Source organism: Pseudophryne corroboree, chromosome 12 (genome assembly GCF_028390025.1).
Source record: "Pseudophryne corroboree isolate aPseCor3 chromosome 12, aPseCor3.hap2, whole genome shotgun sequence".
Classification (NCBI taxonomy): Eukaryota; Metazoa; Chordata; class Amphibia; order Anura; family Myobatrachidae; genus Pseudophryne; species Pseudophryne corroboree.
In genome coordinates, this window is record NC_086455.1 from 96,283,076 (window position 1) to 96,307,593 (window position 24,518).

General features: G+C 42.0%; 10 non-coding genes across 10 annotated transcripts; all 10 read right to left on the minus strand.

The window, feature by feature from the left end:
• Nucleotides 1-6,891: 6,891 nt before the first annotated feature.
• Nucleotides 6,892-7,054, minus strand: LOC134981385 (U1 spliceosomal RNA). Its single transcript, XR_010190583.1, has one exon. It is a non-coding gene; the product is annotated as a U1 spliceosomal RNA (small nuclear RNA).
• A 152-nt stretch (nt 7,055-7,206) lies between these two features.
• On the minus strand, nt 7,207-7,370 carry LOC134981872 (U1 spliceosomal RNA). Its single transcript, XR_010190775.1, has one exon. It is a non-coding gene; the product is annotated as a U1 spliceosomal RNA (small nuclear RNA).
• Nucleotides 7,371-8,041: 671 nt separating this feature from the next.
• Nucleotides 8,042-8,204, minus strand: LOC134981495 (U1 spliceosomal RNA). The gene has a single exon (XR_010190644.1). It is a non-coding gene; the product is annotated as a U1 spliceosomal RNA (small nuclear RNA).
• A 152-nt stretch (nt 8,205-8,356) lies between these two features.
• Nucleotides 8,357-8,520, minus strand: LOC134981880 (U1 spliceosomal RNA). The gene has a single exon (XR_010190782.1). It is a non-coding gene; the product is annotated as a U1 spliceosomal RNA (small nuclear RNA).
• A 671-nt stretch (nt 8,521-9,191) lies between these two features.
• Nucleotides 9,192-9,354, minus strand: LOC134981499 (U1 spliceosomal RNA). Its single transcript, XR_010190647.1, has one exon. It is a non-coding gene; the product is annotated as a U1 spliceosomal RNA (small nuclear RNA).
• A 152-nt stretch (nt 9,355-9,506) lies between these two features.
• On the minus strand, nt 9,507-9,670 carry LOC134981956 (U1 spliceosomal RNA). The gene has a single exon (XR_010190844.1). It is a non-coding gene; the product is annotated as a U1 spliceosomal RNA (small nuclear RNA).
• Nucleotides 9,671-10,341: 671 nt separating this feature from the next.
• LOC134981384 (U1 spliceosomal RNA) lies at nt 10,342-10,504 on the minus strand. The gene has a single exon (XR_010190582.1). It is a non-coding gene; the product is annotated as a U1 spliceosomal RNA (small nuclear RNA).
• A 152-nt stretch (nt 10,505-10,656) lies between these two features.
• On the minus strand, nt 10,657-10,820 carry LOC134981881 (U1 spliceosomal RNA). The gene has a single exon (XR_010190783.1). It is a non-coding gene; the product is annotated as a U1 spliceosomal RNA (small nuclear RNA).
• A 671-nt stretch (nt 10,821-11,491) lies between these two features.
• LOC134981500 (U1 spliceosomal RNA) lies at nt 11,492-11,654 on the minus strand. The gene has a single exon (XR_010190648.1). It is a non-coding gene; the product is annotated as a U1 spliceosomal RNA (small nuclear RNA).
• A 152-nt stretch (nt 11,655-11,806) lies between these two features.
• Nucleotides 11,807-11,970, minus strand: LOC134981891 (U1 spliceosomal RNA). The gene has a single exon (XR_010190791.1). It is a non-coding gene; the product is annotated as a U1 spliceosomal RNA (small nuclear RNA).
• Nucleotides 11,971-24,518: the final 12,548 nt, after the last annotated feature.

Genomic DNA, 24,518 nt, shown 5'->3' on the forward strand with positions numbered 1-24,518 from the left:
TGTATGTGCACCCAAATGAAGCCACTGTACATGCCCTGCAGGCTGCTATGTACTGCACAGGTGCAACAAATTTAAATGCCTTATCTTTAAAATGGGGCATATTTTACTAAATTAAAAAAACCTGTAACTTTCTGTAAAACCTTAACCCCAAAAGGCACTACACTAACATCGGGGTGTAGAGTTGGATCTTGATCCAAGGCACCAACAGGCTAAAACTTGGACTGTTCCCAGGATGCCTTGCACCGCCTCCTCTATAACCCTGCCCAGTGGCGTAACTAGACCTTTGTGGGCCCCATAGCAAAATTCTGAATGGGCCCACCAGCACTCAACAAGAATGAGTGGCGTTTGGGGTCAGAAAAGTAGAGGGGAAGGGGTCTGACAGAGTAGGGGGCAGGACATGAATGAATAGAAACTGAGGTGTCCATTATATAAAGAAATACAGTATGTGTGTCTGTGTATATATCACACACACACATATAAGGGAAATTCAAATGCCCCCAATTATTGCGCCCATTACACTCTGGTTTAGGTGCACAAAGCACCTAAACCTGAATAAAGTAATGGGCGCGACCGTGAAAAGACACCGTTTGGTTCCCCAAATGGATCTCTTTGCACACATTTCAGCTTGTTTCCCCTGGGGGTAGCGAGCTGAAATAAACATGTCGCACCCGTTGGCAGCAACATTAGAATAGCTGCTGACGGGCATGATTGAGGGAGGAAAGAGACATTTGAACCCAGCCCATAGATGCAATGTGAATATGTAATTTGTACCTTCCTATCTTAAAATGTATATAGTAGTGTATACACTAGAGGTCTTTCCGAACCCCCTAATCCTAACATTGTAATTTGCTTTAGGGCGCACCTCCAATTAGTCTAGTGTTTCGTATTTTCACATTAAATACTTTCTTGCATTGGTTGGTTAAAGATTAGATCGTATATTTTTCTAGATATAGCTGTGCATAGTCTACAAGGCTACATGCTTCTCCCCTAACTAGAGATGTGCAGCGGTCATTTTACGTGTTTCATGTTTTGGTTTTGGATTCGGATCCGCAGTTGTGTTTTGGATACGGACGCGTTTTGGCAAAACCACCCTTCCGGGTTTTGGATTCGGGTGATTTTTTTTTAAAACCTCAAACAGCTAAAATCATAGAATTTGGGGGTAATTTTGATCCTATAGTATTAAGCTCAATAACCATAATTTCTACTCCTTTCCAGTCTTTTCTAAACACCTCACACCTCACAATATTATTTTTAGTCCTAAAATTTGCACCAAGGTCCCTGGATGACTAAGCCAAGCGACCCAAGTGGGCAGCACAAACACCTGGCCCATCTAGGAGTGGCACTGCAGTGTCAGACAGGATGGCACTTAAAAAAATAGTCCCCAAACAGCACATGATGCAAAGATAAATAAAAAAAGAGGCGCAAGATGAAATTGTAGTGTGTCTCTCCTGCTCAGTGTCAGTTCTCAGTAGTATCCTCATCAGTGCTCAGTATCACTGCTCATTGTCTTGTGCTGCATTGTGGTGCTCAGTATACTAGAGTACATTACTAATAGTCCAGTGCTGCATCTTGCTGCTCAGTGTCAGTTCTAGTATCCTCATCAGTGCTCAGTATCACTGCTCATTGTCTTGTGCTGCATTGTGGTGCTCAGTATACTACAGAACATTACTAATTGTCCAGTGCTGTATCTGGCTGCTCAGTGTCAGTTCTAGTAATCTCATCAGTGCTCCGTATCACTGCTCATTGTCTTGTGGTGCTCAGTATACTACAGTACATTACTAATACGCCAGTGTCTTGTGCCGCATATGGCTGCTGTAGGGTGCTGTGGTAGTGTCCTGTCACTGTGCATATGTCATCATTCCAGTCACAGTGATATCTGGTATCTATCTAGTGGTATCTAATTCCAGACATTACCACCGTCTAATTCCAGATATATTACTGGCATATAATTCCACACATTAAAAAATGGAGAACAAAAAGGTGGAGGGTAAAATAGGGAAAGATCAAGATCCACTTCCACCTAGTGCTGAAGCTGCTGCCACTAGTCAAGGCAGAGACAATTCAATGCCATCAACATTATGTAATGATTATACGATACATTATATATCATATCATTGTATGGTTGTAAAATACAACTTAAAAACTTTAATGAATAAATACATAAAGTAGCTTTTATGTAACCTTTTTAAACCTATTAGCATAGACCGAATCGTGTGTATAGGCCTTTAGTTCAACAGCAGCATGGGACCAGTTAGTGTTTTTTGACCACTGCACAGCACCTGGTGTTATATAGTAAGCACCACTATGGCATAGTATACAGCATTATGGGCCTGATATGAGTGTGACCAGCGGTGATGTGGAATGCAGTAGGAGGTGCTGTTTAGTAAGCACCACTTCGATATTCACCATGCAGTATATTGTGTGAATATAGAAGTGTTGGCTGTGTTATGTATTAGAGTAATTATTGCAGCTCCCAGCTAAAATTGCAACAATGTAATTTAGTGACAAGCAGCAGAGATTAACCCTTTCTGTGGCTGCTGCACAACCTCTGTTCATATCACTGAATTCAATTATATTGTTCTCACCCCGCGAGCAAGCGCAGGTATATGCCACACTTATGGTAACATTGGATTTGCAGATATTTTCTTGCAGGGCTGTTTCTAAACAATTTGGCTTCAAATGCGAGATTTAAAAATGCGTGCCCTCCGCCACCATTGGCATTAAAAATTGTGCCCCTCCCCCATATATATATATATATATATATATATATATATATATAAACTATATTTGCGTGAGCGCTCCGGACGGGATGGGGGGGGCGTGACCTTGCAAAAATGGGTCTGGTCTCCATAAAATGGGCGTAGCCTTGCAGGCAAAGACTACCTTACACCCCAGTTCTTGACCCTGCGCCAAAAGACCTCGGCCACCACAGGGGAAAAGTACAGTAATTTCCACCATGTTAAGCCCCACACATTAATGCCCTTTGGAACATATTATGTCACTCACCACAATATCTGTGATACACTATGCCCTACAGTAAAGCTTCTAATTACTTTTACAAAAACTGCTCAATGCCAAGAGTTTCACGTGCTGGGTGTCATGCTCATTGCCAGGGGTTTCACTCTCTGGGTGTCATGCTCATTGCCAGGGGGAACGCAGTATGAGGTGTTATATAGTAAGCACCACTATGGCATAGTATATAGCATTATATATATTGTGAGCACTGGTGATGTTGAGTGCAGTAGAGGTTGTTTTCCATTTGAGTTGCGTGGCAGATACATCTCAATGGGGATCCTACAGAGGCGCAGTACAGATTCTGCAAGTGGGTGCCTTAGTCCTTGGACATTAGGACGCACAGATGTACACCAGCGAAGGGCTGTGCAGTGCTGGATTTCCCATTAGGAACGTGAAGCACCTCCTGGGGCGGCACATCAGGCCGTTGTCCGTACCACCTTACAAAAGCGGACTTCCCACCAAGCAGCACAAGTGGGTGCTTAGGGCCCAATGGGTCTTTGTAGGCACACAGAAAGGCTGCCGCTGAAATAGAGTCTCTGCACACCAAATATTGTTGCACCGCCAGTTAGTTCAGTACCTGATTTATGGGGACATCGGCTCTCCTCTCCAGCCTGCGCGTGCCGCTCTGTCTCACGAGTGCCGAGTGCTGCGTGTGACTTGCTATGTCAAATGCAGAGAGAGGAGCTGTGGAGAAAGGGGGATGCCAATGTGTGCACAGTGCTGCCATTGAAGGTAAGCAGAGCACACTGGAAGGTAGTGATCATTACTTGCATCCATGTCATGTGACCTCTGTACAGCACAGGGAGATCACAAGGCCCATGCAATCAGGAAAGTAGAAGTAAGAGGAATGTGTTGCAAAGGTCCTCAGAAGGTGCATGTAGGTGTGTGTGGGGGGAGGAAAGGGGGGGGGGGGGACGGCCAATATTGTTGTGCCTAGGGGCGGCAAGACCCATAACTCCACCACTGGGGCTGTGTGATGACATTAGCATGTTGTTACAGGCTCAACTGCAGCAAAATACCCTGGCCCATTAGGTTCCAGATATTTCTCGAGTTGGTTTTCCATCCTAATCCACTCCTATATCTGTGACTAGGCCCTCCTTTACTCCCACATATAGAAAGAGTAAATATGTTTTAGGGACAGAGGGTTCCTCTGTGATGTGCAAAACATCTTTTATTGCCATAATCATATATCTAATGGATTTTGCCAATTTTGGCTGTAACTTTGCATCATCGTAATCGACACTGGAGTCAGAATCCGTGTTGGTATCTGTGTCAACAATCTGGGATAGTGGGCGCTTATGAGACCCTGACAGTCCCTGCAACATAGGATCAGGCATGGGTTGAGACCCTGACTGTCCCAAAGCTTCAGCCTTGTCTAATCTTTTGTGCAATGAGTTTACACTAGCATTTAAAACATTCCACATATCCATCCAATCAGCTGTCGGCGGAGACACCACATTCATTTGCTCCTACTCCTCTCTAATATAGCCTTCTTCCTCAGACATGTCGACACACGTGTACCGACACATCACACACACAGGGAATGCTTTTTCTGAAGACAGTTTCCCCACAAGGCCCTTTGGAGAGACAGAGAGAGAGTATGCCAGCACACAACCCAGTGCTATATAACCCAGGAATAACACAGTAACTTAATGTTTGCCCTGTAGTACTGCTGTATGTAATTTGCGCCGAATTATGTGCCCCCCCCCTCTTTTCAACTCTCTTGTCTACCGTGGTATAAGCAGGGGAGAGTCCGGGGAGCTTCCTCTCAGCGATGCTGTGAAGAAAAAATGGCGCTGGTGAGTTCTGAGGGAGAAGCCCCGCACCCTCGGCGGCGGGCTTCTGTCCCGCTTAAACTGTAAAATTGGTGGGGGCTCATACATATATACAGTGCCCAGCTGTATATGTGTTATATTTTTGCCAAAAAGAGGTTTATATTGCTGCCCAGGGCGCCCCCCCCCTGCGCCCTGCACCCTTACATTGACCGGAGTATGTGAGGTGTATGGGAGCAATGGCGCACAGCTGCAGTGCTGTGCGTTACTTCAGTGAAGATCATAAAGTCTTCTGTCGCCTCTGAAGTCTTCTTTTCTTCTCATACTCACCCGGCTTCTATCTTCCGGCTCTGCGAGGGGGACGGAGGCGCGGCTCTGGGACGGATGGCGAGGGTGAGATCCTGCGTACCAATCCCTCTGGAGCTAATGGTGTCCAGTAGCCTAAGAAGCAGGACCTTGCAACTCAGAGAGTAGGGCTGCTTCTCTCCCCTCAGTCCCTCGATGCAGGGAGTCTGTTGCCAGCAGTGAAAATTAAAAACTTAACAAAATATTTTCTGTCAGAAAGCTCAGGAGAGCTCCTGAAAAGCACCCAGTCTCCACTGGGCACAGTATCAAACTGAGGTCTGGAGGAGGGGCATAGAGGGAAGAGCCAGTGCACACCCAGAACTAAAGTCTTTTTTAAAGTACCCATGTCTCCTGCGGAGCCTGTCTATCCCCATGGTCCTTACGGAGTCCCCAGCATCCTCTAGGACGTTAGAGAAAATAGGATTTTAATACCTACCGGTAAATCCTTTTCTCTTAGTCCGTAGAGGATGCTGGGCACCCGTCCCAGTGCGTACTGTGTCTGCAGTTATCAAATGGCCCTTAACTCCAGAACATTTATTTGGAGACAACTTTCCTTGGCTTGACCATCTTCCTTGGATGTTTTCCCCCTGTGTGACTGCTCCCCAGCCTCGTAGGGTTGCATCCATGGTCCCAAGGATCCAGTCCCTCTAGGAGGTGAGAACTATGCAGCCACCAATGTAGTGAGATTCTGGTCTTGGAAGACAGGATTATCCTCCGGTGCATGTGTAGGTGGGATCCGGACCACTTGTCCAGCAGTCCCACTGGAACACTCTGGCATGGAACCTACCAAACTGAATGGCCTCGTAGGCGGTAACCATCTTCCCCAGCAACCGAATGCATTGATGGAATAACACTCTTGCTGGTTTCAGAATTTGTTTGACCAGACTCTGGATCTCCATAGCCTTTCCACTGGAAGAAAGCCTCTTCTGTGTCCAGTATGACTCCCAAAAACAACAACCGCGTCATTGGGACCAACTCGATTTTGGCAAGTTTAGGAGCCAACCATGTTGTTGAAGAACTGTCAGGGAGAGTAGATGTTTTGAACAATCTTCATGACCACGGTATGTCCTTTGCAAAATAGGTATGATTTGGGATAGGGCTGGGGAGGGCCGATGCTCAGGCACATCTCTGTCAAGTAAAGGAGATTCAACTGAGGCAGCACAAGGGAATTCTCATCTGGGGACAACAACTGCAGGGAGAACACATATTTTCAGATGAACATGGGAGGGCAGAAGGCTGCCTAATACTGAAGTACCCCCAAACAACAAACCAAATGCAACAACTAGTACAAGCATTCCTGGGGGAAGGTCTGCAGAAGATGTATTTGCATACGGTGATGTCATCCAAGCAGTTGGCCAAAGTTGTCTGGAACCCTCATCTACATATGAAAAGAGAAAAGGGGTATGCAGGGCATGGCGGCCTTTTGAGGCGCTTGGATGACCCCTTGTTCGCATTAAACACCCCCACCCTCCTTCGGTGTGGGGCTCATGTTGGCCATGCCCCAGCCCCTGAAGCATTCAAGCTGATTTCTTGCAGCAGCTTGGCACTGTAACAGCTCCAGAGCTGCTCTGTAAGGCAGGTAAAAGGGTGTAGGCCCTGCAACACTACCTGTAGTTTGCTTTGTGCATTAGAAGGCACAAAGTAAGAAGACGGGAGGAGAAGTCAGGATAGTGCACAAGGGTATAGAAGGAAGGGGCTCAAGAAAAAAGAAGTGGAAACAGACAGCAAACTAGGCTGGAGAGAGACCTGAGACAAAGAGATCTGAATTATACGAGAGCCGACCAGGGGAAACACAAATTATGCAGTCAAGTTTCCCACATTTGGGGAAATCACAGGGGCAGCATACCCAGAGTGCAATGGATGAGCCTTGCCCTGGGAGAACCACCTTCATGATCACAGTATCTCACCTGGCAGGTAAGTAGGAGTTGGGCTAGAGCTGGGGAGGGTCGCTGCTCGGGCACCCCCCTGTCAAGTGAAGGAGAGCCAACTGAGGCAGCACAAGGGAACTCTCAAAAGAAGAACAAGGCTAGAGGAAGATCTGAGACAAAGAAATCTGACTTTTACCAGAGATGACCAGAGGAAAGCAGAAACACAGTCCCCCACTACCACAAATAATGCAGTCGAGTTTCCCACATTTGGGGAAATCACAGGGGTCAGCATACCCAGAATGCAATGAATGAACCTCACCCTGGGAGAACAATCTTCATGACCATGGTATCTCCTATGCAAAATAAGTATGATTTGGGATAGGGCTGGGGAGGGCCGCTGCTCAGGCACATCTCTGTCAAGTAAAGGAGATTCAACTGAGGCAGCACAAAGGAACTCTCATCTGGGGACAACAACTGCAGGGAGAATACATATTTTCAGATGAACATGGGAGGGCAGAAGGCTGCCTAATACTGAAGCACCGCCAAACAACAAACCAAATGCAACAACTAGTGCAAGCATTCCTGGGGGAAGGCCTGCAGCAGATGGATTTGCATATGGTGATGTCATCCAAGCAGTGGGTCAAAGTTGGCTTCAACCCTCGTCTGCATATGAAAAGAAAAAAGGGGCGTGCAGGGCATGGCGGCCTTTTGCAGCGCTTGGATGACCCCTAATTTGCATTAAACACCTCCACCCTCCTTCGGTGTGGGGCTCATGTTGGCTATGCCCCAGCCCCTGAAGCCTTCAAGCTGATTTCTTGCAGCAGCTGGGCACTGTAACAGCTCCAGAGCTGCTCTGTAAGGCAAGAAAAAGGGTGTGGGCCCTGCAGCAGTACCTGTAGTACGCATTGTGCGTTGGAAGGCACAAAGTAAGCAGACGGGAGAAGTCAGGATAGTGCACAAGGGCATAGAAGGGAGCGGTTTAAGAAATGAGAAGTGGAAACAGACAGCAAACTAGGCTGGAGAGAGACCTGAGACAAAGAGATCTGAATTATACGAGAGCCGACCAGGGGAAACACAAATTATGCAGTCAAGTTTCCCACATTTGGGGAAATCGCTGGAGCAGCACATCCAGAGTGCAATGGGTGAGCCTTGCCCTGGGAGAAGCACCTTCCTTATCATAGTATCTCACCTGGCAGGTAAGTAGGAGTTGGGCTAGAGCTGGGGAGGGTCGCTGCTCGGGCACCCCCATGTCAAGTGAAGGAGATCCAACTGGGGCAGCACAAGGGAACTCTCGAAAGAAGAACAAGGCTAGAGGAAGTACTGAGACAAAGAAATCTGACTTTAACCAGAGCTGACCAGAGGAAAGCACAAACACAGTCCCCGACTACCACAAATAATGCAGTCGAGTTTCCCACATTTGGGGAAATCACAGGGGTCAGCATACCCAGAATGCAATGAATGAACCTAACCCTGGGAGAACAATCTTCATGACCATGGTATCTCCTATGCAAAATAAGTATGATTTGGGATGGGGCTGTGGAGGGACGCTGCTCAGGCACATCTCTGTCAAGTAAAGGAGATTCAACTGAGGCAGCACAAGGGAACTCTCATCTGGGGACAACAACTGCAGGGAGAACACATATTTTCAGATGAACATGGGAGGGCAGAAGGCTGCCTAATACTGAAGCACTTCCAAACAACAAACCAAATGCAACAACTAGTGCAAGCATTCCTGGGGGAAGGCCTGCAGCAGATGGATTTGCATATGGTGATGTCATCAAAGCAGTGGGTCAAAGTTGGCTTCAACCCTCGTCTGCATATGAAAAGAGAAAAGGGGCATGCAGGGCATGGCGGCCTTTTGCGGTGCTTGGATGACCCCTCGTTCGCATTAAACACCTCCACCCTCCTTCGGTGTGGGGCTCATGTTGGCTATGCCCCAGCTCCTGAAGCATTCAAGCTGATTTCTTGCAGCAGCTGGGCACTGTAACAGCTCCAGAGCTGCTCTGTAAGGCAAGTAAAAGGGTGTGAGCCCTGCAGCACTACCTGTAGTTCACATTGTGCGTTGGAAGGCACAGAGTAAGCAGACAGGAGAAGTCAGGATAGTGCGCAAGGGCATAGAAGGGAGCGGCTCAAGAAAAAAGAAGTGGATACAGACAGCAAACTAGACTGGAGAGAGACCTGAGACAAAGAGATCTGAATTATACGAGAGCCGACCAGGGGAAACATAAATTATGTAGTCAAGTTTTCCACGTTTGGGGAAATCGCAGGGGCAGCACACCCAGAGTGCAATGGGTGAGCCTTGCCCTGGGAGAAGAACCTTCCTGTTCATAGTATCTCACCTTGCAGGTAAGTAGGAGTTGGGCTAGAGCTGGGGAGGGTCGCTGCTCGGGCACCCCCCTGTCAAGTGAAGGAGATCCAACTGAGGCAGCACAAGGGAACTCTCGAAAGAAGAACAAGGCTAGAGGAAGATCTGAGACAAAGAAATCTGACTTTTACCAGAGCTGACCAGAGGAAAGCACAAACACAGTCCCCCACTACCACAAATAATGCAGTCGAGTTTCCCACATTTGGGGAAATCACAGTGGTCAACATACTCAGAATGCAATGAATGAACTTCACCCTGGGAGAACAATCTTCATGACCATGGTATCTGCTATGCAAAATAAGTATGATTTGGGATAGGACTGAGGAGGGCCGCTGCTCAGGCACATCTCTGTCAAGTAAAGGAGATTCAACTGAGGCAGCACAAGGGAACTCTCATCTGGGGACAACAACTGCAGGGAGAACACATATTTTCAGATGAACATGGGAGGGCAGAAGGCTGCCTAATACTGAAGCACCCCCAAACAACAAACCAAATGCAAAAATTAGTGAAAGCATTCCTGGGGGAAGGCCTGCAGCAGATGGATTTGCATATGGTGATGTCATCCAAGCAGTGGGTCAAAGTTGGCTTCAACCCTCGTCTGCATATGAAAAGAAAAAAGGGGCGTGCAGGGCATGGCGGCCTTTTGCAGCGCTTGGATGACCCCTAATTTGCATTAAACACCTCCACCCTCCTTCGGTGTGGGGCTCATGTTGGCTATGCCCCAGCCCCTGAAGCCTTCAAGCTGATTTCTTGCAGCAGCTGGGCACTGTAACAGCTCCAGAGCTGCTCTGTAAGGCAAGAAAAAGGGTGTGGGCCCTGCAGCAGTACCTGTAGTACGCATTGTGCGTTGGAAGGCACAAAGTAAGCAGACGGGAGAAGTCAGGATAGTGCACAAGGGCATAGAAGGGAGCGGTTTAAGAAATGAGAAGTGGAAACAGACAGCAAACTAGGCTGGAGAGAGACCTGAGACAAAGAGATCTGAATTATACGAGAGCCGACCAGGGGAAACACAAATTATGCAGTCAAGTTTCCCACATTTGGGGAAATCGCAGGAGCAGCACATCCAGAGTGCAATGGGTGAGCCTTGCCCTGGGAGAAGCACCTTCCTGATCATAGTATCTCACCTGGCAGGTAAGTAGGAGTTGGGCTAGAGCTGGGGAGGGTCGCTGCTCGGGCACCCCCATGTCAAGTGAAGGAGATCCAACTGGGGCAGCACAAGGGAACTCTCGAAAGAAGAACAAGGCTAGAGGAAGTACTGAGACAAAGAAATCTGACTTTAACCAGAGCTGACCAGAGGAAAGCACAAACACAGTCCCCGACTACCACAAATAATGCAGTCGAGTTTCCCACATTTGGGGAAATCACAGGGGTCAGCATACCCAGAATGCAATGAATGAACCTAACCCTGGGAGAACAATCTTCATGACCATGGTATCTCCTATGCAAAATAAGTATGATTTGGGATGGGGCTGTGGAGGGCCGCTGCTCAGGCACATCTCTGTCAAGTAAAGGAGATTCAACTGAGGCAGCACAAGGGAACTCTCATCTGGGGACAACAACTGCAGGGAGAACACATATTTTCAGATGAACATGGGAGGGCAGAAGGCTGCCTAATACTGAAGCACTTCCAAACAACAAACCAAATGCAACAACTAGTGCAAGCATTCCTGGGGGAAGGCCTGCAGCAGATGGATTTGCATATGGTGATGTCATCAAAGCAGTGGGTCAAAGTTGGCTTCAACCCTCGTCTGCATATGAAAAGAGAAAAGGGGCATGCAGGGCATGGCGGCCTTTTGCGGTGCTTGGATGACCCCTCGTTCGCATTAAACACCTCCACCCTCCTTCGGTGTGGGGCTCATGTTGGCTATGCCCCAGCTCCTGAAGCATTCAAGCTGATTTCTTGCAGCAGCTGGGCACTGTAACAGCTCCAGAGCTGCTCTGTAAGGCAAGTAAAAGGGTGTGAGCCCTGCAGCACTACCTGTAGTTCACATTGTGCGTTGGAAGGCACAAAGTAAGCAGACAGGAGAAGTCAGGATAGTGCGCAAGGGCATAGAAGGGAGCGGCTCAAGAAAAAAGAAGTGGATACAGACAGCAAACTAGACTGGAGAGAGACCTGAGACAAAGAGATCTGAATTATACGAGAGCCGACCAGGGGAAACATAAATTATGTAGTCAAGTTTTCCACGTTTGGGGAAATCGCAGGGGCAGCACACCCAGAGTGCAATGGGTGAGCCTTGCCCTGGGAGAAGAACCTTCCTGTTCATAGTATCTCACCTTGCAGGTAAGTAGGAGTTGGGCTAGAGCTGGGGAGGGTTGCTGCTCGGGCACCCCCCTGTCAAGTGAAGGAGATCCAACTGAGGCAGCACAAGGGAACTCTCGAAAGAAGAACAAGGCTAGAGGAAGATCTGAGACAAAGAAATCTGACTTTTACCAGAGCTGACCAGAGGAAAGCACAAACACAGTCCCCGACTACCACAAATAATGCAGTCGAGTTTCCCACATTTGGGGAAATCACAGGGGTCAGCATACCCAGAATGCAATGAATGAACCTCACCCTGGGAGAACAATCTCCATGACCATGGTATCTCCTATGCAAAATAAGTATGATTTGGGATAGGGCTGGGGAGGGCCGCTGCTCAGGCACATCTCTGTCAAGTAAAGGAGATTCAACTGAGGCAGCACAAGGGAACTCTCATCTGGGGACAACAACTGCAGGGAGAAACCAATAATTGAAATCTGTAACCACACCCCACCCCCTCAAATGCCATGCAATAAATTACCTTAAAAACAACAACCAGGCATTCCACAAAGATTAAACTGGGTCTATATCATTCAAAACTTTAAAAAAGTACTTCAAAATCACATACTATGCAATAATGTTTCAATTTGCATTACCCAGCAGAATTAGCTTTGCATATATAGATATAGTGCAGCAGAATATATTGGTGGTTGTAGTCAATTGTAATTACCTGTAGGTGACAAGAAGAGAAGAAACGTCAATTCACAATCGATATCAGCTGAATATAAATTAATGCTGATTGAACGCTGCTGTTATGTGTCAATTTTATCACGCTTTGATAAAAATGTACGCTTAGATCAATAAATGCACAGCCAAACGGCTTTGCACAGCCTACACCATTGGACTTAAGTAGAAGACTATTACAAGTGAAACCAATAATTGAAATCTGTAACCACACCCCACCCCCTCAAATGCCAGGCAATAAATTACCTTAAAAACAACAACCAGGCATTCCACAAAGATTAAACTGGGTCTATATCATTCAAAACTTTAAAAAAGTACTTCAAAATCACATACTATGCAATAATGTTTCAATTTGCATTACCCAGCAGAATTAGCTTTGCATATATAGATATAGTGCAGCAGAATATATTGGTGGTTGTAGTCAATTGTAATTACCCAGGAGAATTAGCTTTGCATATATAGATATAGTGCAGCAGAATATATTGGTGGTTGTAGTCAATTGTAATTACCCAGCAGAATTAGCTTTGCATATATATAGTGCAGCAGATTATATTGGTGGTTGTAGTCAATTGTAATTACCCAGCAGCAGCTCTACTGCACTCAACATCACCAGTGCTCACAATATATATAATGCTATATACTATGCCATAGTGGTGCTTACTATATAACACCTCCTACTGCGTTCCCCCTGGCAATGAGCATGACACCCAGAGAGTGAAACCCCTGGCAATGAGCATGACACCCAGCATGTGAAACTCTTGGCACTGAGCAGTTTTTGTAAAAGTAATTAGAAGCTTTACTGTAGGGCATAGTGTATCACAGATATTGTGGTGAGTGACATAATATGTTCCAAAGGGCATTAATGTGTGGGGCTTAACATGGTGGAAATTACTGTACTTTTTTCCCTGTGGTGGCCGAGGTCTTTTGGTGCAGGGTCAATAACTGGGGTGTAAGGTAGTCTTTGCCTGCAAGGCTATGCCCATTTTATGGAGACCATACCCATTTTTGCGAGGTTACGCCCCCCCATCCCGTCCGGAGCGCTCACGCAAATATATTTTTTTTTTATATATATATATATATATATATATATATATATATATGGGGGAGGGGCACAATTTTTAATGCCAATGGTGGCGGGGGGCACGCATTTTTAAATCTCGCATTTGAAGCCAAATTGTTTAGAAACAGCCCTGCAAGAAAATATCTGCAAATCCAATGTTACCATAAGTGTGGCATATACCTGCGCTTGCTCGCGGGGTGAGAGCATCTCCCTAATTGAATTCAGCAATATGAATAGAGGTTGTGCAGCAGCCACAGAAAGGGTTAATCTCTGCTGCTTGTCACTAAATTACATTGTTGCAATTTTAGCTGGGAGTTGCAATAATTACTCTAATACATAACACAGCCAACACTTCTATATTCACACAATATACTGCATGGTGAATATCGAAGTGGTGCTTACTAAACAGCACCTCCTACTGCATTCCACATCACCGCTGGTCACACTCATATCAGGCGCATAATGCTGTATACTATGCCATAGTGGTGCTTACTATATAACACCAGGTGCTGTGCAGTGGTCAAAACACACTAACTGGTCCCATGCTGTTGTTGAACTAAAGGCCTATACACACGATGAGATTCGGTCTATGCTAATAGGTTTAAAAAGGTTACATAAAAGCTACTTTATGTATTTATTCATTAAAGTTTTTAAGTTGTAATTTACAACCATACAATGATATGATATATAATGTATCGTATAATCATTACATAATGTTGATGGCATTGAATTGTCTCTGCCTTGACTAGTGGCAGCAGCTTCAGCACTAGGTGGAAGTGGATCTTGATCTTTCCCTATTTTACCCTCCACCTTTTTGTTCTCCATTTTTTAATGTGTGGAATTATATGCAAGTAATATATCTGGAATTAGACGGTGGTAATGTCTGGAATTAGATACCACTAGATAGATACCAGATATCACTGTGACTGGAATGATGACATATGCACAGTGACAGGACACTACCACAGCACCCTACAGCAGCCATATGCGGCACAAGACACTGGAGTATTAGTAATGTACTGTAGTATACTGAGCACCACAAGACAATGAGCAGTGATACGGAGCACTGATGAGATTACTAGAACTGACACTGAGCAGCCAGATGCAGCACTGGACTATTAGTAATGTTCTGTAGTATACTGAGCACCACAATGCAGCACAAGACAATGAGCAGTGATACTGAGCACTGATGAGGATACTACTGAGAACTGACACTGAGCAGGAGAGACACACTACAATTTCATCTTGCGCCTCTTTTTTTATTTATCTTTGCATCATGTGCTGTTTGGGGCTATTTTTTTAAGTGCCATCCTGTCTGACACTGCAGTGCCACTCCTAGATGGGCCAGGTGTTTGTGCTGCCCACTTGGGTCGCTTAGCTTAGTCATCCAGGGACCTTGGTGCAAATTTTAGGACTAAAAATATTATTGTGAGGTGTGAGGTGTTCAGAATAGACTGGAAAGGAGTAGAAATTATGGTTATTGAGCTTAATACTATACGATCAAAATTACCCCAAATTCTATGATTTTAGCAGTTTGAGGTTTTAAAAAAAAATCACCCGAATCCAACACCCAAAAGGGTGGTTTTGCCAAAACGCGTCCGTATCCAAAACACAACTGAGGATCCGAATCCAAAACCAAAACATGAAACACAAAAAATGCCCGTTGCACATCTCTAGTTAGGGAAGAAACATGTAGCCTTGTAGACTATGCACAGCTATATCTAGAAAAATATACAATCTAATCTTTAACCAACCAATGCAAGAAAGTATTTAATGTGAAAATACGAAACACTAGACTAATTGGAGGTGCGCTCTAAAGCAAATTACAATGTTAGGATTAGGGGGTTCGGAAAGACCTCTAGTGTATACACTACTATATACATTTTAAGATAGGAAGGTACAAATTACATATTCACATTGCATCTATGGGCTGGATTCAAATGTCCCTTTCCTCCCTCAATAGCGCCCGTCAGCAGCTATTCTAATGTTGCTGCCAACGGGTGCGACATGTTTATTTCAGCTCGCTACCCCCAGGGGAAACAAGCTGAAATGTGTGTAAAGAGACCCACTTGGGCAACCAAACGGTGTCTTTTCACAATCGCGCCCATTACTTTATTCAGGTTTAGGTGCTTTGTGCACCTAAACCAGAGTGTAATGGGCGCAATAATTGGGGGCATTTGAATTTCCCTTAAATGTGTGTGTGTGTGATATACACACAGACACACATACTGTATTTCTTTATATAATGGACACCTCAGTTTCTATTCATTCATGTCCTGCCCCCTACTCTGTTAGACCCCTTCCCCTCTACTTTTCTGACCCCAAATGCCACTCATTCTTGTTGAGTGCTAGTGGGCCCATTCAGAATTTTGCTATGGGGCCCACAAAGGTCTAGTTACGCCACTGGGCAGGGTTATAGAGGAGGCGGTGCAAGGCATCCTGGAAACAGTCAAAGCTTTAGCCTGTTGGTGCCATGGATCAAGATACAACTCTACACCCCGATGTTAGTGTAGTGCCTTTTGGGGTTAAGGTTTTACAGAAAGTTACAGGTTTTTTTACTTTAGTAAAATATGCCCCATTTTAAAGATAGGGCATTTAAATTTGTTGCACCTGTGCAGTACATAGCAGCCTGCAGGGCATGTACAGTGGCTTCATTTGGGTGCACATACATTGCCGACTCCTGGTCGCAAACTGAAATTATTGTGTGTAAGTAGAATTAGCGGTGTTTATGTTACACGCTGTGTGATTATTATCCTGCATCTATACATACATGCGCTTACTAAATTAAACTTGCTTCATTGGAAAGGCAGCAATATGCATCCTCATTTCAATGTCTACTGAAATAATACAGGTTGACACCAGGAAACATTAACGCCACTGCATCCTTGCTGCTTTCTCATGTGGAAGTCTGTTTAATGTGAAAACAAGGTGATATCTGATTAGCACACAGGTAAGGAATTAAGAAAATCTTTTTTTTTAAGGGTGAAGATTTTTCTCACAAAATCGTTGCCCCAATGCATCATTGAAATTCAAGCTGGAAAGATGATTTTAATATATCACTTGTACATTTTGTCTTGCTCTTCTGGTGACAATGTAGTTTGTTTTTGTCAATTACCATTTTAATAATAGGGTAAAGAAAAGTAAGTGGATTTATGAAAGAAAACAATACTGTCAATATACTATTAAAACAAATTAAAATGGTAAAAGTTATTGTACTTTAAGTAAAAATAAAAGAGCAAAAATATCAATCCCAGTTTTGGATTACTTTAATTAACAAAAAATATACATATAGCAGAGGATAGTTTCAATCTGCCTACCTCTGGATTATGGGCCCAACATGCTTCCACTGCAGTACTCTGCTGCACATGTAAGTGCAAGATATCCTGAAGCACTCACTCATCATGGGAAAGTACCAATGTGTTTCTTCATTGGTTGATGGAAGAAACATCTTACAAAAACTCTCCAGATTATTGAATTTTTAAAGTTTTTCTAGGAAACGTTTTAGATGAATGCTTATTAGCCTTTGTCAGTATGTACTTTGGCAAAGTGTCTCTGTGGCGCAATCAGTTCGTGTGTACTGCTATTAACCAAAAGGTTGGTGGTTCAATCCCACCCAGGGACGTAATTGACCTTGTTATCAGATTTTGGTAATCTTTAAGTAGAGAAGTCAAAATTTCAAACCCCTGTTATGGTGTAGGGTACCTGGCCTTCTCTGATGTAATCAGAGTTAGATTTGATTCAGTGATTTTATAAAAACAGCTAGGAAGCACAATTTAGCAGTGGGTTGCAGAGAAAAAGAAATATGCTGGCAAAAAAATCCAATTGAGTGATTAAACAGCTCTTCATTTTCTGGCTTTATTTTTATGCTAACACATTTGTTCTCTGAAAAGTGTCCACAAAGCCAAGTCTCTGATTAACACCTTTGTAGGGATGGTTTTTCACCTATTACTAAATTAAACTTGCTTCATTGGAAAGGCAGCAAGATGCATCCTCATTTCAATGTCTACTGAAATAATACAGGTTGACACCAGGAAACATTAACGCCACTGCATCCTTGCTGCTTTCTCATGTGGAAGTCTGTTTAATGTGAAAACAAGGTGATATCTAATTAGCACACAGGTAAGGAATTAAGAAAATCTTTATTTAAGGGTGAAGATGTTTCTCACAAAATCGTTGCCCCAATACATCATTGAAATTCAAGCTGGAAAGATGATTTTAATATATCACTTGTACATTTTGTATTGCTCTTCTGGTGACAATGTAGTTTGTTTTTGTCAATTACCATTTTAATAATAGGGTAAAGAAAATTAAGTGGATTTTTGAAAGAAAACAATACTGTCAATATACTATTAAAACAAATTAAAATGGTAAAAGTAATTGTACTTTAAGTAAAAATAAAAGAGCAAAAATATCAATCCCAGTTTTGGATTACTTTAATTAACAAAAAATATACATATAGCAGATGATAGTTTCAATCTGCCTACCTCTGGGTTATGGGCCCAGCATGCTTCCATATCAGTACTCTGCTGCACATGTAAGTTCAAGAGATCCTGACTCACTCACTCATTATGGGAAAGTACCAATGTTTTCTTCGTTGGTTGATGGAAGAAACATCTTACAAAAACTCTCCAGATTATTGACTTTTTAAAGTTTTTCTAGGAAACGTTTTAGATGAATGCTTATTAGCCTTTGTCAGTATGGACTTTTGCAAAGTGTCTCTGTGGCGCAATCAGTTAGTGTGTACGGCTATTAACCAAAATGTTGGTGGTTCAATCCCACCCAGGGACGTAATTGACCTTGTTATCAGATATTGGTGATCTTTAAGTAGACAAGTCAAAATTTCAAACCCCCTCTTATGGTGTAGGGTACCTGGCCTTCTATGATGTAATCAGAGTTAGATTTGATTCAGTGATATTAAAAAAAACAACTAGGTAGCACAATTTAGAAGTGGGTTGCAGAAAAAATATATGTGGGCAGAAAAATCCAATTGAGTGATTAAACAGCTCTTCATTTTCTGGCTTTATTTTTATGTTAACAAATTTGTTCTCTGAAAAGTGTCCACAAAGCCAAGTCTCTGATTAACACCTTTGTAAGGATGGTTTTTCACCTATTACTAAATTAAACTTGCTTCATTGGAAAGGCAGCAAGATGCATCCTCATTTCAATGTCTACTGAAATAATACAGGTTGACACCAGGAAACATTAACGCCACTGCATCCTTGCTGCTTTCTCATGTGGAAGTCTGTTTAATGTGAAAACAAGGTGATATCTGATTAGCACACAAGTAAGGAATTAAGAAAATCTTTATTTAAGGGTGAAGATGTTCCTCACAAAATCGTTGCCCAAATGCATCATTGAAATTCAAGCTGGAAAGATGATTTTAATATATCACTTGTACATTTTGTATTGCTCTTCTGGTGACAATGTAGTTTGTTTTTGTCAATTACCATTTTAATAATAGGGTAAAGAAAATTAAGTGGATTTTTGAAAGAAAACAATACTGTCAATATACTATTAAAACAAATTAAAATGGTAAAAGTTATTGTACTTTAAGTAAAACTAAAAGAGCAAAAATATCAATCCCAGTTTTGGATTACTTTAATTAACAAAAAATATACATATAGCAGAGGATAGTTTCAATCTGCCTACCTCTGGGTTATGGGCCCAGCATGCTTCCATTGCAGTACTCTGCTGCACATGTAAGTGCAAGAGATCCTGAAGCACTCACTCATCATGGGAAAGTACCAATGTGTTTCTTCGTTGGTTGATGGAAGAAACATCTTACAAAAACTCTCCAGATTATTGACTTTTTAAAGTTTTTCTAGGAAACGTTTTAGATGAATGCTTATTAGCCTTTGTCAGTATGTACTTTTGCAAAGTGTCTCTGTGGCGCAATCAGTTAGTGTGTACGGCTATTAACCAAAATGTTGGTGGTTCAATCCCACCCAGGGACGTAATTGACCTTGTTATCAGATATTGGTGATCTTTAAGTAGACAAGTCAAAATTTCAAACCCCCTCTTATGGTGTAGGGTACCTGGCCTTCTCTGATGTAATCAGAGTTAGATTTGATTCAGTGATATTTAAAAAAACAGCTAGGAAGCACAACTTAGAAGTGGGTTTGCAGAAAAAATATATGCGGGCAGAAAAATCCAATTGAGTGATGAAACAGCTCTTCATTTTCTGGCTTTATTTTTATGTTAACAAATTTGTTCTCTGAAAAGTGTCCACAAAGCCAAGTCTCTGATTAACACCTTTGTAAGGATGGTTTTTCACCTATTACTAAATTAAACTTGCTTCATTGGAAAGGCAGCAAGATGCATCCTCATTTCAATGTCTACTGAAATAATACAGGTTGACACCAGGAAACATTAACGCCACTGCATCCTTGCTGCTTTCTCATGTGGAAGTCTGTTTAATGTGAAAACAAGGTGATATCTGATTAGCACTCAGGTAAGGAATTAAGAAAATCTTTATTTAAGGGTGAAAATGTTTCTCACAAAATCGTTGCCCCAATGCATCATTGAAATTCAAGGTGGAAAGATGATTTTAATATATCACTTGTACATTTTGTATTGCTCTTCTGGTGACAATGTAGTTTGTTTTTGTCAATTACCATTTTAATAATAGGGTAAAGAAAATTAAGTGGATTTTTGAAAGAAAACAATACTGTCAATATACTATTAAAACAAATTAAAATGGTAAAAGTTATTGTACTTTAAGTAAAACTAAAAGAGCAAAAATATCAATCCCAGTTTTGGATTACTTTAATTAACAAAAAATATACATATAGCAGAGGATAGTTTCAATCTGCCTACCTCTGGGTTATGGGCCCAGCATGCTTCCATTGCTGTACTCTGCTGCACATGTAAGTGCAAGAGATCCTGAAGCACTCACTCATCATGGGAAAGTACCAATGTGTTTCTTCGTTGGTTGATGGAAGAAACATCTTACAAAAACTCTCCAGATTATTGACTTTTTAAAGTTTTTCTAGGAAATTTTTAAATGAATGCTTATTAGCCTTTGTCAGTATATACTTTTGCAAAGAGTCTCTGTGGCGCAATCAGTTAGTGTGTACGGATATTAACCAAAAGGTTGGTGGTTCAATCCCACCCAGGGACGTAATTGACCTTGTTATCAGATTTTGGTGATCTTTAAGTAGACAAGTCAAAATTTCAAACCCCTGTTATAGTGTAGGGTACCTGGCCTTCTCTGATGTAATCAGAGTTAGATTTGATTCAGTGATTTTATAAAAACAGCTAGGAAGCACAATTTAGCAGTGGGTTGCAGAGAAAAAGAAATATGCTGGCAAAAAAATCCAATTGAGTGATTAAACAGCTCTTCATTTTCTGGCTTTATTTTTATGCTAACACATTTGTTCTCTGAAAAGTGTCCACAAAGCCAAGTCTCTGATTAACACCTTTGTAGGGATGGTTTTTCACCTATTACTAAATTAAACTTGCTTCATTGGAAAGGCAGCAAGATGCATCCTCATTTCAATGTCTACTGAAATAATACAGGTTGACACCAGGAAACATTAACGCCACTGCATCCTTGCTGCTTTCTCATGTGGAAGTCTGTTTAATGTGAAAACAAGGTGATATCTGATTAGCACACAGGTAAGGAATTAAGAAAATCTTTTTTTTTAAGGGTGAAGATTTTTCTCACAAAATCGTTGCCCCAAAGCATCATTGAAATTCAAGCTGGAAAGATGATTTTAATATATCACTTGTACATTTTGTATTGCTCTTCTGGTGACAATGTAGTTTGTTTTTGTCAATTACCATTTTAATAATAGGGTAAAGAAAATTAAGTGGATTTTTGAAAGAAAACAATACTGTCAATATACTATTAAAACAAATTAAAATGGTAAAAGTTATTGTACTTTAAGTAAAAATAAAAGAGCAAAAATATCAATCCCAGTTTTGGATTACTTTAATTAACAAAAAAAAAATACATATAGCAGAGGATAGTTTCAATCTGCCTACCTCTGGGTTATGGGCCCAGCATGCTTCCATTGCAGTACTCTGCTGCACATGTAAGTTCAAGAGATCCTGAAGCACTTACTCATCATGGGAAAGTACCAATGTGTTTCTTCGTTGGTTGATGGAAGAAACATCTTACAAAAACTCTCCAGATTATTGACTTTTTAAAGTTTTTCTAGGAAACGTTTTAGATGAATGCTTATTAGCCTTTGACAGTATGGACTTTTGCAAAGTGTCTCTGTGGCGCAATCAGTTAGTGTGTACGGCTATTAACCAAAGGTTGGTGGTTCAATCCCACCCAGGGATGTAATTGACCTTGTTATAAGATATTGGTGATCTTTAAGTAGACAAGTCAAAATTGCAAACCCCCTCTTATGGTGTAGGGTACCTGGCCTTCTCTGATGTAATCAGAGTTAGATTTGATTCAGTGATATTAAAAAAAAGCTAGGAAGCACAATTTAGAAGTGGGTTGCAGAAAAAATATATGCGGGCAGAAAAATCCAATTGAGTGGTTAAACAGCTCTTCATTTTCTGGCTTTATTTTTATGTTAACAACTTTGTTCTCTGAAAAGTGTCCACAAAGCCAAGTTTCTGATTAACACCTTTGTAAGGATGGTTTTTCACCTATTACTAAATTAATCTTGCTTCATTGGAAAGGCAGCAAGATGCATCCTCATTTCAATGTCTACTGAAATAATACAGGTTGACACCAGGAAACATTAACGCCACTGCATCCTTGCTGCTTTCTCATGTGGAAGTCTGTTTAATGTGAAAACAAGGTGATATCTGATTAGCACTCAGGTAAGGAATTAAGAAAATCTTTATTTAAGGGTGAAAATGTTTCTCACAAAATCGTTGCCCCAAATGCATCATTGAAATTCAAGCTGGAAAGATGATTTTAATATATCACTTGTACATTTTGTATTGCTCTTCTGGTGACAATGTAGTTTGTTTTTGTCAATTACCATTTTAATAATAGGGTAAAGAAAATTAAGTGGATTTTTGAAAGAAAACAATACTGTCAATATACTATTAAAACAAATTAAAATGGTAAAAGTTATTGTACTTTAAGTAAAAATAATAGAGCAAAAATATCAATCCCAGTTTTGGATTACTTTAATTAACAAAAAATAAACATATAGCAGAGGATAGTTTCAATCTGCCTACCTCTGGGTTATGGGCCCAGCATGCTTCCATTGCAGTACTCTGCTGCACATGTAAGTTCAAGAGATCCTGAAGCACTCACTCATTATGGTAAAGTACCAATGTGTTTCTTCGTTGGTTGATGGAAGAAACATCTTACAAAAACTCTCCAGATTATTGACTTTTAAAAGTTTTTCTAGGAAACGTTTTAGATGAATGCTTATTAGCCTTTGTCAGTATGTACTTTTGCAAAGTGTCTCTGTGGCGCAATCAGTTAGTGTGTACGGCTATTAACCAAAATGTTGGTGGTTCAATCCCACCCAGGGACGTAATTGACCTTGTTATTATATTTTGGTGATCTTTAAGTAGACAAGTCAAAATTTCAAACCCCCTCTTATGGTGTAGGGTACCTGGCCTTCTCTGATGTAATCAGAGTTAGATTTGATTCAGTGATATTAAAAAAAAAAACAACTAGGAAGCACAATTTAGAAGTGGGTTGCAGAAAAAATATATGTGGGCAGAAAAATCCAATTGAGTGATTAAACAGCTCTTCATTTTCTGGCTTTATTTTTATGTTAACAAATTTGTTCTCTGAAAAGTGTCCACAAAGCCAAGTCTCTGATTAACACATTTGTAAGGATGGTTTTTCACCTATTACTAAATTAATCTTGCTTCATTGGAAAGGCAGCAAGATGCATCCTCATTTCAATGTCTACTGAAATAATACAGGTTGACACCAGGAAACATTAACGCCACTGCATCCTTGCTGCTTTCTCATGTGGAAGTCTGTTTAATGTGAAAACAAGGTGATATCTGATTAGCACTCAGGTAAGGAATTAAGAAAATCTTTATTTAAGGGTGAAAATGTTTCTCACAAAATCGTTGCCCCAATGCATCATTGAAATTCAAGCTGGAAAGATGATTTTAATATATCACTTGTACATTTTGTATTGCTCTTCTGGTGACAATGTAGTTTGTTTTTGTCAATTACCATTTTAATAATAGGGTAAAGAAAATTAAGTGGATTTTTGAAAGAAAACAATACTGTTAATATACTATTAAAACAAATTAAAATGGTAAAAGTTATTGTACTTTAAGTAAAACTAAAAGAGCAAAAATATCAATCCCAGTTTTGGATTACTTTAATTAACAAAAAATATACATATAGCAGAGGATAGTTTCAATCTGCCTACCTCTGGGTTATGGGCCCAGCATGCTTCCATTGCAGTACTCTGCTGCACATGTAAGTTCAAGAGATCCTGAAGCACTTACTCATCATGGGAAAGTACCAATGTGTTTCTTCGTTGGTTGATGGAAGAAACATTTTACAAAAACTCTCCAGATTATTGACTTTTTAAAGTTTTTCTAGGAAACGTTTTAGATGAATGCTTATTAGCCTTTGTCAGTATGTACTTTCGCAAAGTGTCTCTGTAGCGCAATCAGTTAGTGTGTATGGCTATTAACCAAAAGGTTGGTGGTTCAATCCCACTCAGGGACGTAATTGACTTTGTTATCAGATTTTGGTGATCTTTAAGTAGACAAGTCAAAATTTCAAACCCCTGTTATGGTGTAGGGTACCTGGCCTTCTCTGATGTAATCAGAGTTAGATTTGATTCAATGATTTTATAAAAACAGCTAGGAAGCACAATTTAGCAGTGGGTGGCAGAGAAAAAGAAATATGCTGGCAAAAAAATCCAATTGAGTGATTAAACAGCTCTTCATTTTCTGGCTTTATTTTTATGCTAACACATTTGTTCTCTGAAAAGTGTCCACAAAGCCAAGTCTCTGATTAACACCTTTGTAGGGATGGTTTTTCACCTATTACTAAATTAAACTTGCTTCATTGGAAAGGCAGCAAGATGCATCCTCATTTCAATGTCTACTGAAATAATACAGGTTGACACCAGGAAACATTAACGCCACTGCATCCTTGCTGCTTTCTCATGTGGAAGTCTGTTTAATGTGAAAACAAGGTGATATCTGA